We start from the raw sequence: 20375 nt of genomic DNA on the forward strand, positions 1-20375 counted from the left end.
TCTGCCCTCAGACCCATTACTTGTTGTTCTGGGTTACGGGTTGGCTTCCCTACTGGTGGGTTATAGTAGGTGCCATCATGATTCGAGGAATCGGGTCGTGACATGAACTTAATATAAGTTATTCAGAATCAACTTTATTAATTGAATAAATCACATCATAATACATGAAAATTAAAATTTGCACTCACGTATAATAAGGAAATACTAGTCTCAACAAAGTGTCGGAGAAAAAAGCAAGACTACAATAAGTTATTAAGCTTCATATGAATTACATGTTGAAAACCGACATCTTGTTCTTGACATCAATCTTCATTCTATCGCATTATTTTGTTTGGTATTTCTAATTTGATATACTTCCTAAGTCTAGTTTTACTTGTTCACAATATTATTTTGGAATGTCCAATAATACTTGTCTAATCATATCATATATATAAAGCTAGATAAAAAAAGAAGTGATGTGACACCTCTCAATGGCCTAGGATCCTATTTATTTTTTTTGTGTTTTTTTTTTAGTTTTTTCATTTATTTTTTTCATTAATCAATTTATTAAATAATTAAAAAAAATCATATTCATTACATATAATTATATCATATGAAAGTTACAAAAAAACCTCCACCTATTTGTATTCTCTAATTAAATAACATTTCTCCTCAACTTCCTTCTACTAAATTCTTATGATTTAAATCATCTATAAATAGCAATCATCTATGGTGTTGTTGCATGTTCATTTATATTTTCTCCAACTTCATATTGTTAGTATTATTTTTTTTTTGTTTTTCAGCTTTATGAAGATTATAAATATATATTTTAAAATCTCTTCTTGTGTTACAATTGCCAAACAAAAGTTTATCAAGATGAAGAAGAAAGTTTGAAGCTGGTGTAAGATTCGTCAAAAGAGATGATCAAAAATTAATTTGCTACAAGTCATCAAAATGAAGAAGAAAGTTTAATGGCGGTGGAAGATTCATCAAGAGTTGGTTAGATTATAATTTGAAAAAGTAGAAGTTTCAATAATTTACAAATATATAGATGCACTTATTGTTGCTTATATAATTTTTCAATTAATTATTTATCCATCAAGATATGTACCCTTCAAGAACAAGATCAAATTACAAAGCACTTTTTGTATTAAGGGCAACATGATCTTCAACTGACTATTTTGTTGCTTAAATAATTTTTTTTGATATTTTCATCATACAAACTTTTGTCTTTTGAAAAATATTATCCATACTCTATCGATATATATTATGTATATAACATGTTAATATGACATAATTTCTCGATCAAGATTCCATCATCTTTTGTTTAGTTTCATCCGCTTCTTTTCATTCTAATTTAGATGATATAATACATTTTTTTCTTTTGTGGAATTTGAATAGACTAAAAAAGAGATGAGATTCCCTCCATTAAGTTTTTGTTTCGGATTTGTTAACACTTAAGTAAAATTAGTCTATATATATGATTGTTGGATTCAATTTTCACAAAACATATAATTCTTTTAATTTAATGAAATTTGTCCGAATGAACCAAGATTGTTCTGCCAATATCCAATTACAATGAACATATTTTCTTAAGTTAAGAAATACTAAAAGTAGAAAAATAATTATACATAGAGAAAATTAATATTTGTTTAATTAAGTTAATTATGAAACTGTAAAGATGAGTTTACTCTCTTCATTAATTAATTTGTTTGATAATTAAAAAAATTATAATATTTATTACATCTCATAAATTATAAAAACCTCCATCTATTCACATGCATTTTCTACTTCAATGACATATCTCCTCAACTCCTTTCTATGATTCTCTTCATTACCTCTACATTTAGTTTTTCCAAAATATAATGGCTTTAAATTTTAGTCTATCATTTGCACATCAACTATTCAAAGTTTACATGTAAGAACATTTTCACGGATACATATGTTTTTTCTCTATTTGTGGTTGTAAGCTTTTGGTAACAAGACATACTCTAATTTTATTTTATTTTTAAATAGGAAAATACTACTGTGTTGCGGTGTTCTTTTTATTAGTTGGTTGATCCATCTCATGACTTACAAATTTTTTTATCTATTTATATTTTTTACTTAAATAACATGTCTCCTCCATTCCCTTTTACCTAATTCTTTCTCTCTTTTTTTAGGACTTCTTCCCATTTTTCTTTCATTTACAGCATATATTATTAAAATTACTTAAAATTAAGTTATTTATCTATTACATATATGAGCGCTCTAAATAACTTTTAAAATGACTGATTTATTTTCTTGATGACGTTGTGTACATATTCCGTATTCAAAAAATCATTTCATTTATAATTATTTAATATTGTAAATGAGGGGTAAAAATGAAAGAATTTTTCAACATCTCCCTTAAACTTTGAACAATTCACTTATTTTGAACTATGAAAAATGGCTCAACAATTCACTAATTTTGAAATAGAGAGAGTATATATTATTTATTAACACTCAAGATTTTAAAAGTTTGTACTAAAATAATGAAATACATTTTTCTATTTTCTAACTTTTTAGTAATTAAATAAAACGACTACAACGAAACATACAAAATCCACACTAAAATGAATTGACGTACTATTTTAGTGAAATATATTGAGTTATAAAGATAAATTTTTTTATTTGTGTGAAGACGAAAAAAAATTATAAATATTTTCGATATTATATAAAAACAGACAATAGCAAAAACTATTATATAGTAAGAGTCCTACTTATTCTTTTTCTCCTTTTCTTTTCTTTTATTTTTTGCTTTTTGTCATTATTTTTAAAATTTGAGTTTTGTAACTCCTCAAGAGTTAAAATATTAATTATTTATTATTTGTATAATAATTCTTTGATAATTAAAATAAATAAAAATGACGATATAATTTTGTATTGAGCTGTTTGTTGAAACATTAATATTGATTGCTTTCCAATTTTATTATGAGGATTTTATATATTTATCTTTTATTTGATTAGAAAATAGTTATTCGTTCTTTCCTTTGTATTACTATTGACATGCGTTTTGTTATTTTTCATATTTTAACTTGTACAAAAATAAAGATTTTTAAAAAATATTCCGTACCTAACAAGTATGATTTTTTGTTAAATAAATCATATTGAGGAATGATTTAAAAAAGGTCTAAGTTCAGTAGTTCCTCATAAAAAATAAGCATCCCTTCTTTTAAAATATGAGGAGGACTAATTATTTACATTTCATTTGATGATCAACAGTAAATAGAAAATTAAGCAAAAAATTAAATTAGTATTTTTTTTTTCAAAATATAAAACATGTTTTTTTCACCCCCAACAAAATAATAAGAAAATTGTATCTTATAAATTCAAACAATTATGATAAACATTTTAAAGTTTTTACCTAAGTATTGATCATATTTCTTCTTTTTTAGTATGTGCTACTTTATAAGAAAATTTTATCTCTAGAATAGTTGTTATGATCGCGCGAAGCGCGAACATGTTAACTAGTTTATAAAATTAATGAATAATTTATCATATTGTGTCTATTTTACTCTTGTTATCAAATAGTACTGTTTTATTTTCAATGTTTAAATGACTTATATCTAATAAGGATGATATAAGTCAAGTCATTTACTGCTTCTTAATTATGTGTCAAGTCAATAGTGGATAATTATTGTTGGACACAGGGAGTATTGAACCATTTGCTTTCACTTCAGGAAATTCAGTGAATAAACCTTTAACTAGTCCCTTGTATGTGTACTTACCATAATATTTTTATATATTCTTATCATATTTTTTTATATGAGATCCAAACTTCAATTTTAAAAACTTTAAAAGCATCAAGTGCGGTTGATTTATTAAACAGAAAATAGATATTTATGTATCTTAAATAGTCATCAATAAATGAGATAAACTACTTTCTACCATTTAAGCAAGGAATAGAAAAAAGTCCACAAATAATTTTATAAATGATCTCGAGATGAGAAATTCTTTTGGCACCTTGTTGATGTGCATACCTTTTATCATTAATTAACTTCTTAATAATTTTATCAACAGAGACATGTTTCAATCTCTTGTGCCAAAAACTAGATGACTTTTCATTGATAATAAATCATTTAGTACAAGCTTTTTTATCATTACAAATTTTGTTTTGCAATAGTTGATTTGTTTTGAAAAAATTGAATGACAATTGTCTCAAATTCACTTTTAAATCATGGACATTATTGACTTTTGACATAAGTCATGAACATCATTGAAAGATTTGAATGACAATTTTCATCATTATTGACTTTTAAGTCATGAACATTTTGTATCTCAATGCGGAAAAAAAAAATACTACTATTTTTCAAATTTGACGCCTTAGTGAGTGAGTTTAAAATTGGGTAAGGATCTACTATATAGCACTATTATGACTGGTTTATTGTTCATTCGTTCACGTTTACTTGCTCATATTTAATTTAACATACTTCTTAAAAAGGCAATTCGAAATACTAAAATTTGTTATGTGCAAAATGCAAATAAACGTTGAACCACAAAGATCTAATATTGTACATAATGCTATTGTATATTTTTGCAGGAGTCCGTTTTCACAACCTGAATAAGTGATATTATGATCACGTGACAATAATTTTAGCAGTTAAACCAAAGCTCCCTTTCGCTTTGCACACCACTTAGAAAGAAATAAATAAAATGATAGATTCACTATATCACTCATAATTATTATAAATCATCTAAATATCAAAAAATAAATAATTCTTAATAACAATGATAAATATAAAATGATGAAGTATCTTGAAAATATATAATACAAATGAACAAATAAAAATAGACAAAACAGTATTTATAAGTTCACTGAATTTTGCATTGTTGTAATTCACTCTATAAATAGTGGCAACTGGCACGGGTCGTGCCCCACGTATAAATATAAAAAATAAGAAAATATTTTCAATAAAATAGAGATGGTGAATAGGAGATAACAAGAGGCATAAGTTTGATTTCTTTTATTAATATTTGAAATTAGATTATTTTTTAAAAAATAAAAGATATTTGAACATGAATTAATGAACCAATATGATGAACAAACACTTATTGAAATATTTTTCAAATATTATTTTAATTTTCCGACACAATTTATGGACAAATGGTCCCTTGAGGTCCTATTTGATCATAAATTTGAAAAAATAAATGAATAATTTTTTCATGAGAAAGAGGAATTTCTAAAATTTAAAGCTATTTTAATGATATATATTTTTTCATTTATGAGATATAAATTTTGTAGTATGAAACATGAATATAGATCCACAGGTGCTAATTTTTTAATCTATATTTTTTTATGCTATTTATTTGACCAACTTATCATACGGAACCAAATTTCTAATGTGATAGTACTACTCATAATGTCCAAGTTTCCTTTTATTTAAATAGATAATTTTAAGGTGTCTTAAGTACAACAAGAATAAGAATAATTTGTTCCCCCTCTCCCCCCTCCCCTAAAAAAAAAAAAGAATATGATAATTTTTATTCGAAGGCTGGTAAGCATTAAACACAGCCTTTATTTTTGTCCTTTTGGCAAAGACATTTTGTCCATTGTCTTAAATTACTCTCGACTTAAAATCAAATTAAAACACTCGATTATTAGAGGACAATTCTTCACTTCAAAAGGGTAGGTTTCATCTCGACAAGATTTTTTATCTCACAATTCGCTCATTTCACACAAAAGAGAAATATTATAGTGTTTTAATAACAACATTATCATTTCTATCGATCTGAATTATGCAATAAGAAAAATAAGTATAAACAAAAGACGATTCAAAAGGCTAAGACTCACTTAGCTGAAGATATAAGACATAAAATAGTTAAGAGATAACTTGTTTTCAAGTACACTCAGACTACGAGAAATTAAGACAATTTTATAATACACTTCATATGAAAATATAAATTATGATTATTTTTTTTACAATTTTGCTTCCATTTATGTTTTAAGATATAATTTTTCTTCGTTAAATATTTATTTTATTGAAATTTTTATAGTCATTTAGAATAATTACTATTAAAGATAAGAAATAAAATTAAAGCATATCTTAAACTTAAAAAATAACAAATAATTCAAAATAACTATTTTTATAAATTATGATAGATAATTTAAAAAGAAAAAATAATACACAACTCATTATAATTTATTTTTTCTTACAATGAGACAAAGTAGTAATGCATATTTGTGTTTGGTCTATTCGACAGGTGAGCTTCATGTCCCATATTCATAATCTCATTGATATTCTGACCTAAATTTTATCCGTTAATAATTCTTGGTAGAGTCCACATGATAATTTATTGTTAGAATTTTGTACTTACTTGGTGTAAATTGTGTTTAATTATTGGGGATATTGTGGGTTAGCATATTATCTCCACGTGATTATTGGTCTTTCCTAATTATTGAGAATGAATGGGAAGGTAAGAAAATGACAAGGTCATATCACTTTGGCCATCATAATTCAAGACTTTTTATTGGATGGTTAACTATTCGGTACCAAATATGTTAATAAAGGATAAACACAAAAGAGAAATATACAATTTTTTCTTGAACTTTAAATATTTAACTTATTTTGAACTAGCAAAAAAATCTCAAAATAATTCATTTAATATGGATCGGAGAGATTTGTTAATGAGGAAATAAAATTTAGTGAAAAATACTTCTAACTAATAAAATACGAAAAACGTTTATATATATATATGTTGACATCCAATTTGACCCTCCCCGATAACAATTAATTTTTGCGCTTCTTAATTTTCAAACAATTTAGAATAACTAATTTTATAAAAACCCAAATATTTTTCAAGTTAGTTTAAAGTAATCTTGTCATTTTTATAAATTTTTGAATAATATATATGTTTTACATAATTATGTATACTTTAATTAGTATATTTTATGAATATTCGAAAATCGTCTCAAAAGATTTTATTTAATTAAATATTCGGTGAGTTTGTTTAATTATTTAATAGTTTCTAATTTTGAGTTGATTAGTTTTATTTTATATATAATCAAATTAATTATTTTATTTCATTAAGATTAAGAAGTTCCTAAATTAATTATGTTAAATCATCTTAATTAGATTATAGCCAAATTTGCAAATTAAATTTGATTTGGCTAAATTATTAGTTCACTTAGTTATATCTTACTTTAAACCCACCAAAAGACTTTAGTTTTGGGCCCCTTTTCTTTAATTTCCAGCAGCCCGTGCAGGAGTCAAACAATTCCCAACTCTTACAATAATAACCCAGGCCCAACACTCTTATAACAAATACCCAATTCCATACAATACATCATACATTACAGTTAGGGGTGTACATGGCCGGATTGGTTCGGGTTTTTCAAATATCAAACCAAATCATTTGTGTCAGATTTTTAAATTTATAAACCAAATCAAACCAATAAAACTTGGGTTTTTCAACCTCGGGTTTTTTCGGATTTTTTTGGGTTGTTTTGGGTTTTTCCGGTATAGTATTCATACAAACATATAATTTACTAGTACTTCAAATATTTCTTTAGTCCTACCAAAATACAACTATCTAAGATGTTTCTTAAAAATATAACACAATATGATATGATTAATGACACTAAAATATCCAACAAAAATAATAATAATGAAATCACGTAAAACAAATATTGCAAATTAACAAGTCATAATGAAAATGATCATAATTTAAAAGACTAAATTATGCTAAAATTAAGTTTAATAAGTATTAGTTACATGACTAAATATTAAAGGAAATTAAATTTAGATTATGTATTTTAATTGTCTAAACCAATGTAAAACTAAAAAACAAAAATTCAATATTATTGTCATTCTTAGTGTTGAATTGATTTTATTTTTGCATTAATATTAATTTGATTTTGATTTAAGCTTTATTATAATTACCAACATCTGTGAATTATAATCTTTATTGACCCATTCATAATTCTTAGTTTCAAACTTGAAATGATATATTAAAAGATAAATGAAAAAATTACAGAAATCTCACCTTTTAGTTTACTTATTACCCTTATCCCCTATAAGTTTTACAAATCTCCAAAATCCCTCATTTTCGTGTATCAGATTAATGTATCAGCGCTTATATTATTGTATCTCGCGCATCAAATTAATGTATCAGCGATCTTATTATTGTATCTCGCGCATCCGATTAATGTATCAACGCTTATATTATTGTATCCGTTTGAGGAATTTCTGTAATTATGATCTTTTAAGGGATAAATTATAATTTTGCCTTAAAAGTATGTGATTTCTGTAATTTGCCTAAGATAAAAACTATGAAAAAGTATAAGAAATATTTAAAAATTAAATCAAACTAAATATTTTTATGTATAAAATAAAATTTTAAAATTATATATATAATGTCGGGTTGGTTTTTTTTAGTTAAAACCAAACAAACTCAAATATAGTCGGGTTTTTTTTTCAAACCCAAACCACTAGTCGGGTTTTTTTTCAGGTTGACTCGGTTTGCGGTTTGATTCGATTTTCGGTTCGATTTTGTACACCCCTAATTACAGCAATACCAACACCAGAAAACGACCCCAACCTTGTGTCTCCTTCACGACAAACACATCAAATCACATAGCAATTCCAAACCAAGCCCAATTTCCCCTCTGACCCCGCCCATTCTCAATCCCTTAAGTGACCCAGAGCTCGTCTCCAGTGTTCACAACGTCAAAATACACGCAACAACAACTCACAACAAGTCATAACGTCTTCTCGATTGACTTGGAACGACAATCCAAAACAGCAGAAAACGACGCCAAGTACACGGAAGGCAACACGGCGTCTACGCGTATAGTTCACGCTCGCGTGGCCTCCTCCGTCCAATACGACAGTACTATTTCAACAGAGAAAAGCCACCTGCGATTTTGTCCTGCCAATCGTGTTTCCCGTCCTTGACTTGCGTGGATGGACGTCGAGTCCCAAAGACGAGTGATTTGATCGAAGCCGTCCATCGCCCTTTCTTCTTTTGGAATGAGGTGAAAACTTCAGAAAAAAGTTGTTTCCCTTTAATGGTGAAAGTTTTTTTTCGAGTTTGAATTTGGAATGGGCTTTGAACCCGAATTTTCGTCCTTTTTCCCTCCCCTTTTCGAAACCCTAATGATTTTCCCTTCTATATAATTGTTTTATTCACTGTTGAAGAGGAGGANTTCAAATATTTATTTAGTACTACCAAAATACAACTATCTAAGATGTTTCTTAAAAATATAACACAATATGATATGATTAATGACACTAAAATATCCAACAAAAATAATAATAATGAAATCGCGTAAAACAAATATTGCAAATTAACAAGTCATAATGAAAATGATCATAATTTAAAAGACTAAATCATGCTAAAATTAAGTTTAATAAGTATTAGTTACATGACTAAATATTAAAGGAAATTAAATTTAGATTATGTATTTTAATTGTCTAAACCAATGTAAAACTAAAAACAAAAATTCAATATTATTGTCATTCTTAGTGTTGAATTGATTTTCTTTTTGCATTAATATTAATTTGATTTTGATTTAAGCTTTATTATAATTACCAACATCTGTGGATTATAATCTTTATTGGCCCATTCATAATTCTAAGTTTCAAACTTGAAATGGTATATTAAAAGATAAATGAAAAAATTACAGAAATCCCACCTTTTAGTTTACTTATTACCATTATCCCTTATAAGTTTTACAAATCTCCAAAATCCCTCATTTTCGCGTATCATATTAGTGTATCAGCGCTTATATAATTGTATCTAGCGCATCAGATTAATGTATCAGCGCTTATATTATTGTATCCGTTTGAGGGATTTCGGTAATTATAATCTTTTAAGGGATAGATTGTAATTTTTCCTTAAAAGTATGTGATTTCTGTAATTTGCCCAAGATAAAAACTATGAAAAAGTATAAGAAATATTTAAAAATTATATCAAAGTAAATATTTTTATGTATAAAATAAAATTTTAAAATTATATATATAATGTCGGGTTGGTTTGGTCTCGAGTTGGTTTTTTTTAGTTAAAACCAAACCGACCCAAATATAGTTGGATTTTTTTTTCAAACCCAAACCAAGTCAAACCAAACCACTAGTCGGATTTTTTTCCAGGCTGACTTGATTTGCGGTTTGATTCAATTTTCGGTTCGATTTTGTACACCCCTAATTACAGCAATACCAACACCAGAAAACGACCCCAACCTCGTGTCTCCTTCACGACAAACACAACAAATCGCACAGCAATTCCAAACCAAACCCAATTTCCCCTCTAACCCGACCCATTCTCAATCCCTCAAGTGACCCAGAGCTCGTCTCCAACGTTCACAACGTCAAAATACACGCAGCAGTAGCTCACAGCAAGTCATAGCGTCTTCTCGATTGACTCGGAACGACAATCCAAAACAGCAGAAAACGACGCCAAGTACACGGAAGGCAACACGGCGTCTACGCGTATAGTTCACACTCGCGTCGTCTCCTCCGTCCAGTACGACAGTACTGTTTCAGTAGAGAAAAGCCACCTGCGATTTTGTCCTGCCAACCGTGTTTTCCGTCCTTGACTTGCGTGGATAGACGTCGAGTCCCAAAGACGAGCGATTTGATCAAAGTCGTCCATCGCCCTTTCTTCTTTTGGAATGGGGCGAAAACTTCAAAAAAAAGTTGTCTCCCTTTAATGGTGAAAGTTTTTTTCGAGTTTGAATTTGGAATGGGCTTTGAACCGGAATTTTCGTCCTTTTTCCCTCCCATTTTCGGAACCCTAATGATTTTCCCTTCAATATAATTGTTTTATTCACTGTTGAAGAGGAGGAGATTTTTTTTTGGCCAAAAATTTTGAGTTAGAGAAAAATATTGGAGGAAAAGTTAGAGGTTTTTTGGGCAAAATACAGAGAATAGTTTTAAGCAAAAATAGTTTAGATATACTTGAAATACTTTTCGGGATAGAGAACTTGCTTGAATTTCTGCTTAAGCTCCCTGTTCGTTGTTCGTGTTCCGGTTCTTGCGGTGGTAAAGTCATTCTTAGCTCGTTTGTCTTTGGTTCGTTGTCCCCAAAAAAGTTATACTCCATTTCTGATTCTGGTTTCTTTCATCGTGAATTAACAGTTGCATAGTTCCATGGTTTGATGTTGTAATGTTCATGTTTAACTGATTTGAGAACTGTTTACTTTTTGACCGTGATGAGTTATTCAAATGTTAGGATTTTGAGAACATCTTGACTTGGCATCGACTTTAATCAATGTTGTAACTTGTTTGTGGTTCAAAATGTTGTTGTTTCGTTTGTCTGAAGTTTTGATGTTTCCGTCTGATGTTGAGTTATTTGCTCCCTGTTAAGGTCTTTTTCTCACTGATATCTTTTATGGTTAGCTTTGAGCTGTATTTCAATTTGAAAGTTAAATGAATTATTGGTAGTAGTTGAGTTAGTGAGAAGTTTGAGCCTCTTACCATTCCTTTTCCTCCCTGGTTTCTAGCCTATTTCAAGTTGCAAATTATTGCCTACTCTTTAGCTGATTATATATTTTGTCTTGTTTTCTCTAAATTTGACGTGTATACTTATTATCTAATTAAGTGTTCTAGGATCAGAATGAGGCATTGGTTATGTTCCATCTTAATTAGTCCGGGTTGATCCATGTTGTGTGATATTTTGAGTTTGAATAAATAAATTGCTCAATATATATTTTGTCCATTTTGATGCTACCATGTGTTAGTCTTATTCTTGTCCTCATGGCATATTGATAACATAAAAAATGTTTATTGATTTTCTTTTTTTTCTATTGCAGTAGCTTGCTAGCTTGTTCTAGTGTTACTATTTAATGAAAACTTTCAGTTTTTTTATTAAAGGTTGTCGTCTTAATTATCGTTTTAAAAAAAAAACTAATAGCATGCATTTATTATCTCTTACTTATTTGGTGGTTTAGTCATTTGGGTGTGACTGTCTCTTTTCCCTATTTATAAGTATGTTACCAAGTTGTCACACTGATGTGTTTAGTGCCTCTCTTGTTCACTTCTTCAAAATTTGTTGTTTTCCAATATACCTTTTTATGATCTCCTTTATCGGATTATTTGTTAGTTTTCTCGAGTCAAGGTGTATGTATGTCATAATTTGACACTTTTCTTTATTTTCATTTCTATTTTTATTAGACTGTGTATTAACCCTTTACCCTTTTCTTTCGTTGCATGTGAAATTTGTCCGAGTTCACTATGAACTCATCCTCATCCTTTACATTTCGAGAGAGCCATAAAGGCTCCAACTTCCTCCTATCGAGTCAGCCGACAAGAAAATTTGAAGAACAGGTCCCTCAAAAATCAACGTACAGGTCCCGGAGTCGAAAAAATATTAAAGCAGACCGGAGAACTGAAAAGATTGGGCCAAATGCCCACTCTTACTTCCAAAGAGATATATTTTGTTATTTTGGGCCTAAGCCCTCGTCATCTTATTTATTATTAGTCTTGTTAGAATTTAGGACAGGTGAAAAAATTGGGCCTAAGGCCCAAAGAAAATAATATATTTCTTTCACGTTAGTTTAGGACGGGTGCATGTGACGTAAATGGGCCTTCCAAAATGAAAATGGGCCCAAATACTGGCCCAGGTGGACAAAAAAACTAGATTTGGGCCCAAATCTCTTCCCCTCTTTGCTTTATTGTGTTTGTTTATTTGCCGATATTTGTTACTTAATCTTAAGGTTTTAAAAAATTCAAATCCCCAAAAGACACCAATTTTGAATTAATTACTTAACTAAACTAGTCATCTCTTACTTGGCCTAATAAATAAATAAATAAGTTTACAAAATACTTCACATAGATAATATTTCAATATTTTTCTCCCTTAAAATGGTCCTGACTATAAAAATTATTCAATTCAAATTAAGTCAAATTATTTAGCCAAATAATTAATTGCCGAATAACCGCGTATTAGCGGGCATTTCGGGTGCTTTCAAACCCTTTCCGAAATGTTAATATGAACCTCAAACTCCTTAATTATTTTTCATTAGATTTTTTGTTTTTAATCTTTTTTAAAAAATCAGTTTTCTTAATTTCCCTTTAAAAATTAAGTGGCGACTTTTAAAACCAGTCTAATTATATTTTCTTAATAAAACAATATATATTCGTTTGTTTATATTTTATATTTTAAAGTTCAAAGAATTTTGTTGCCGATGCGGTAGCTAAGGGAGCACCCACTAGACTGGTAATTAGTATCTAAGTAATTACACCAATTTTAGTTATAGAAAAATACTTCCAACAAATAAAACACTAATTTTATTTTAACAAAGAATAATGAAGTATGAATATTAAGAAGTTCTTCCTTGAGTTAGAAAATTTGTTTTTTTTGGACTGATGCACATTTAAATTTTTAGGTACAATTTCGAACTTCAGTATCTCGATTTGAAAATGTCCTACACTTTACTTTTATACGATAGAATTTTGTTACTTGAAAATTTTTTTTACTCATAAAGTTAAAGTCGAAAAAAGTGTTATGGAATTTGAAGAGGATTCATTCCTTATAGGATGAGATATTTTTTAAAAGGGATGATGACCACAAGACTAAAATCATGTCGTGATGACAAAAAAAATCAGTTCCTTCCACATTCCAATACATTATATAAAATTTGTTAGTATAAGATCAACTTAACAAGGCTGATAAATATAGAGATACTACTAAAAACGATAGATTTAATAACGAGTGTCCCACTTCCGACGCTGCTCTTTCCGAACTTGATTGAGCATACTGTGAAATAGATGATACTACATAACGATACGGCCCCAACACCAAACATAATAGGAAAAATTACAGAAATCCACCTTTTAGTTTACTTATTACCATTATCCCCTATAAGTTTTACAAATTTCCAAAATCCCTCATTTTCGCGCATCAGATTAGTGTATCTCGCGTATCAAATTAATGTATCAGCGCTTATATTATTGTATCTCGCGCATCAGATTAGTGTATCATGTATAAAATGTAATGTATCTTACTTAACGATTAATGTATCTCGCGCATCAAATTAATGTATTAGAGCTTATATTATTATATCCGTTTGAGAGATTTCTGTAATTATAAACTTTTAAGGAATATATTATAATTTTGCCTTAAAAGTATGTGATTTCTGTAATTTGCCCAACATAATATGGTTGTATCATCATGTAGCATATCAAAACTTTGCTTCTTTTGAAGTGAAAACTATCAAAACTTTTGTTGAAATAAAAGAAGCAAACCCTAGGTAAGAGGCAGCAGGCCTGTCATAGCATAAATTTGTTCTTTTTAATATTATTTCACTAATCATATTTATTTGATGCTTATATAATTTATGATGAGGTAGCATTAATATAATTTTTTATACTATTTCACTCATAAAACCTATTTCAAATTTCATAAAAAAATGAATTTTTAATTGCATTTTAATTTTTAGGAATTTAAGCTTCAAACTTCATGGTCCTATTTTAAAATTGTTTCGTATTTTAACTATGAGTATTTTATCTAGATATTATTTTCACTTAAAATAGTTATAACATTTCTTAATTATTTGTTCACTCCCAAAAAAGAGTGATCAACTTTGGTTGATTTTGGGCATGATTTTAAATCATATCGAAATGAGATTGTTTTGAAGTTGAAATTTTATTTGAACATGTCTTTTGAAAATTTTAAGTTATATCTTTTTTATAAACATGAAAAATCTTTTAGTGAAAACTATCAAAACTTTCATACGTTCTTACTCTTACAAAATGAACAAATCATGATTCATAAGCATGTGTATCAAGATATTCTTATACACTGTATTAATAAATCACATTGTTTGCAACAAATTTTAAACATACGGAAATTAAATAAACCACAAAAATAAAATCTGAAGAAACATAATTTTATTCATCAAGATAGCGGGTACAATTTTGTTCCTCCCTTGATTCTCCTCTCCTAAAATTTATCCATGATTTGAGGGCCGTTAGTGGCGTATTTCTCGAACTATGATGATTTAAATTTGACATCTATATGAATATTCCATGTCTTTTGTGCAATATATCGAGGTCATGATCTCTTTATGGAATTTTTTAGATGCCTTTTAAGAGAATTTAAACCCTTTATATAGGCATAAACTAGGGTTTAAGGTTGAGTAGCCTCCAAGAATCCTAATTTGAGTTGAACACAATTAGAAGAATCCCAACTCGAATTGAACACATCTTGTAGAGTCCCACAAAATTTCAATGTCTACAAATGCCCCCTGCTTCAAGGCTTGTCGAAGTGTAGATTTGATGAAACTCAAAGACGGGGCTTGAAATACTCATTCTTCCACCTTTGCAGCTTCAGATTTTCAGATTTAATTTAAGAGAGAAGAGATGAAGGGCAGATTTGGTCCCATTGGGCGTATTTTAAAGTGACAGAAAATAAATTGCAATCATAATAAAATAAGAAGAAATATAACTTTATTGATAAAAATTGTGGATACAATTATGTTCCTCCCTTTATTCTACTATCCTAAGACTTATCCATGATTCGAGGGCCGTTAGTGGCATATTTCTCGAACCGGGATGATTTAGATTTGACCTTTATATGAGTATTCCATGACTTTTGTGGAATATTCGAGAAATTAATCTTTAAAAATATCCAAGAGTTTATGGGATATTTTGAGATGCCTTTAAGGGAATTTAGTACCCTTTATATAGGCATAAACTAGGGTTTAGGGTTGAATAGCCTCCAAGAATCCTAATTTGAGTTGAACACAATTAGAAGAATCCCAACTCGAATTGAACACATCTTGTAGAGTCCCACAAAATTTCAATGTCTACAAATGCCCCCTGCTTCAAGGCTTGTCGAAGTGTAGACTCGATGAAACTCAAAGACGAGCTTGAAGTACTCATTCTTCCACATTTGCAGTTTCAGATTTTCAGATTTGATTTAAGAGAGAAGAGAAGAAGGGAAGATTTGGTCCCACTGGGCGTGCCAATTTGTTTGCGACAATTTTTAAAGTGACAGAAAATGAATTGCAATCACAATAAAATAAGAAGAAACATAACTTTATTGATAAATATGCGGGTACAATTCTGTTCCTCCCTTGATTCTACTCTCTTGAGATTTATCCATGATTCGAGGTCCGTTAGTGGCGTATTTCTCGAACTAAGATGATTTAGATTTGACCTCTATATGAATATTCCATAACTTTTGTGGAATATTCGAGATCTTGATCTTTATAAATACCCAAGAGTTTATGAGATATTTTGAGATTTTGATCTCTTTATGAAATTTTTGAGATGTCTTTTAAGAGAATTTAATACCCTTTATATAGGCATAAACTATGGTTTAGGGTTGAGCAGCCTCCAAGAATCCTAATTTGAGTTGAACACAATTAGTAGAGCCCCAACTTGAATTGAACACATCTTGTAGAGTTCCACAAAATTTCAATGTCTACACACATATCTCTATTTTTTTCTACGGAAAAGGGTCAAAATTACTCCTGAACTATGAGAAATAGACCACTTATACCCTCAATTACATTTTGGGATAAAAAATACCCCCGCAGTTATCCCAGGAGACCACAAATACCCTCAAGAGTTAACACCCCAATTTTTTAGTGACGTGGCAAGCCACATGGGACTAATCCCTCCAGCTAAGCATTGCCAACTAAGATTCACTACAAAAGAACTTGACTTTTAGTGGCGACTTTTGTCGCCACAAAATCCCAAAACATTGCCACTAAAGGTTATAGGTGATTTTTAGTGGCGACTAAGGCTCCAACAACCATTCGCTAGTAAAATCTATTTTTTCAACAAAAAAAATATGATAATTAATTTTCAATTGCGACCTAATTTTCTAAAATAAATAACTTGCAATATCCATATTAAAAACATCCAATATTATTACGAAAAATAATTAAAATTACTTCTCGATTCAAATCTCCTACTATATATATATAATGCATCATTGTACATTTTATACATTTACATATAACATAAAAATAAAACATATAGTGTCTTCAAACTCCTACTTAATCGATATCATATTTGGTTTTTTAAAAACAATGAAGAAAAAAACACAAAATTAGAATTTAATGTTAAAAACTTTTAGTGACGATTTTCTGGGCTTTTGTGGCGACTGTTGTTGCCGCTAAAGGTCTAGTTCTTTTGTAGTGAATCCTAGTTGGCAACGCTTAGGTGGAAGGATTAGTCCCACGTGGCTTGCCACGTCAACAAAAATTTGGGGTGTTAACTCTTGAGGGTATTTGTGGTCTCTTAGTATAACAGCATGGGCATTTTTTATCCCAAAATGTAACGAAGGATATAAATGGTCTATTTCATATAGTTCAGGAGCAATTTTGACCATTTTCCGTTTTTTCTATTAACAGTTTTTTACGATTACATGTTATCACAAACTTTTTAAATACACACAATTTTACATAAATCCACTGATCCAGTAAATCAACAATAACGTTATTTATTGAAAAAATCGATATTTTGATTAGTAGTACAATTTGTAAAAAGGGGTTAAAAGTAAGTGGATTACGATTCATATTCTTTTTGTGCTAAACCAACAAAATTGGGATAGAATATAAAAATGTAAATTGCTCAAAGTAAAAGGGAATACGATAGAGGAGAAGGTCGAAAGCCTTTCTCCATTGAAGTTTTTTGGGATAAGGGCTTGAAAAATATCTCAATTTTGGTCGGATTTGCTGTTGCGATACTAAATTTTCATAAGGACCTATTACCTTCTTAGACTATTTAATACCGTATTTTTTACCCCCTGAACTATTTAATAGTGTATTTTAAAGGTATATATGTGTCTATGTGGACACATTACTATTTATAATTTTGTATTATTTTTTATGTCCACGTGGGCAAATATATATGTTTAAAATACGGTATTAAATAGTCTAGGGAGGTAAAAGGTCCTCATGAAAGTTTAGTATCGCAACAACAAATTCGACCAAATTTAGGGTATTTTTCAGACCCTTATACCAAATTTTTTTAGAGAGAGTTTTTGATGCATTTTCTTTTTTGGAAAAATTACCTAACTACACATCCCTTTGTACCCTATTTTCTACTATTCCCTACCATTTTTAAAAAAGGGGAAATTATATGAAATAACAAATTATTAATTCAAATTAAATGTTATAGCCATAGTTTATTTTAATTGTAATTCGCAGCAAACATTCCCTTTTTTTGCCATCTGATTCAATATATAATTTGCCATTTTCAGTATACAATTAGCCATTTTATACATTTCGATATAAAATGTATAAAATGTGTTTGTGTTTGTATAAAGCGAGAGAAAAGTGTATATACAAATACAAATACATATATTTTCGTTTTATACACTTATAATTATATAAGTACATATCTTATTATACAAATTACGATGTATAAGTGAATTTATACAAAACTGAATAATTTGTATAAAATTAGATGTTTGTAGCGAATTATACAAATCAAAAGCTCCATAGCAAACATAAAATTTGTCATAGAGCGCAATTATGCAAACTATAACTATAACATACAAATATAATTTTTATGTTTGCTATATGTGAAAGTTGTTCTTTAAAAAATTACAAAAATCCCTTTTTTTCTCAAATTCTCTCATTTTCAGATACATAACTTTCAATATTCCAACTTCACTATTTTCTCCCTTTTTTCATGCCTATAATCACCAGTCACCTTCTTCACTCCTTTATTTTGAATTTTAAATATTTTATCTCTCAAGTTAATGATTTAAAGTTAATCAAGAGGTAGTTTTTTATTTATTTTTTTCTTTCTAGTTCTTTTTTTTTTTACAGGAAAACACGAACAATAGACTCAATTTATTGACTATGTATCATATGTTTGTTATGTACGTGCAGAACTATTTTATAACTAAATCATTGATTATCATATTCATATTTTTTTTTTGTATATGATAAATAGCTACGTCAAATTATACAGGAATGATACATAAATACTAATTTATACTACATGTATCGATCTCAAACAAACAACTTATGGGCAACAATTACATGTTTAATGTATCCCGTAACAATACAATACTTATCAATTTAAACGAGATACATAAATAGTAATGTATCATGCACTAATTTTTAGATATGATACGTAAATTCGAATTTATACTAAATGTATCAATTACATAGCAACTACCACACGATAATGTATTGATCTCAAATCTAACATCTTATGGGCAACAATTACTTATTTAATGTATCTAGTATAAATACAATACTCATCAATTTAAACGAGATACATAAATAGAAATGTATCATGCACTAATTTTTTAGATACGATACGTAAATTCGAATTTATACTAAATGTATCAATTACATAGCAACTACTACACGGTAATGTATCAATCTCAAATCTAACATCTTATGGACAACAATTATTTATTTAATGTATCTAGTATAAATACAATACTTATCAATTTAAACAAGATACATAACTAGTAAAATGCTAAGTAGCAAAGATATTTATGATGAATCTTCTCAAAATTTTCGACAAGTTTGAATCAAAATTGAAAGGATCTTCAATAAACTAGGAAAATAATTTTGAATCTCAAAATTTTCAACAATTTTGAATCAAAATTGAAAGGATCTTCGATCAACTGGAAGAAGAAAGAATCTTGAATCTCAAATTTTTTGATAATCTTGAATCAAAATTAAAAGGATCTTCGATGAACTTAAAGATTCAAAAGGAGATCGTTTGTCCAACAACAATTCCATCATTTCTGTATTCTTCATAACTCACCTCGCTTACCCAAAAATTCGACAAAAGTTTTTGAATCAAATCTGAAAGGTTTCTTCGTTGAACAGGGGGAACAATTTGAAATTTTGAATTTCTTCATTTTGTTAGGATTTGCCTCTCTATGATTGAGAGTAAGAAGAAACGTAAGCATAATTTATGGGATTTTATTTCCTTTTTGACGCAACAGAAAGATTCTTCTTATATTAGAATTAATGTATCTGGATGGTGAATTAATGTATCCGGATGATGACTTATGTATTCGGATAAGATGTAATATACTTTTTACACTATGAGATTTATGTAAGTTATATTTTTCTTTTCTTGATAGGGTTTTTTATGTGCCAAAAAACTAATCCCACTCCCAAGTTGGAAATGACTACACACTAGTTCCCTTTTTGAAAAGACTATTTAATAGCAGGTGTCTAGAATCGGACGTTAGGCTCAAAGCTTATTGAGGGCAATCAATATCGGACTTGAGGTTGACTGCTAATCTATTCGAGGGTCATTATGATGAATCTACATCTATAAAGTGATTTTCTTTACAAAAAGAGGTCCTTCAAGCTATTCAAATACATAGCAATCTTGATTGCCTTAAGGCAATAATAGTCCAAGTCACACCGAAATTGTAACTCCAAGGAGTTCCCTAAGCCGGAGTAAAAAATGACTAATGTTTTTTCGATTTCAACTCAACCA

This window comes from Solanum stenotomum, chromosome 12 (genome assembly GCF_019186545.1).
Source record: "Solanum stenotomum isolate F172 chromosome 12, ASM1918654v1, whole genome shotgun sequence".
Classification (NCBI taxonomy): Eukaryota; Viridiplantae; Streptophyta; class Magnoliopsida; order Solanales; family Solanaceae; genus Solanum; species Solanum stenotomum.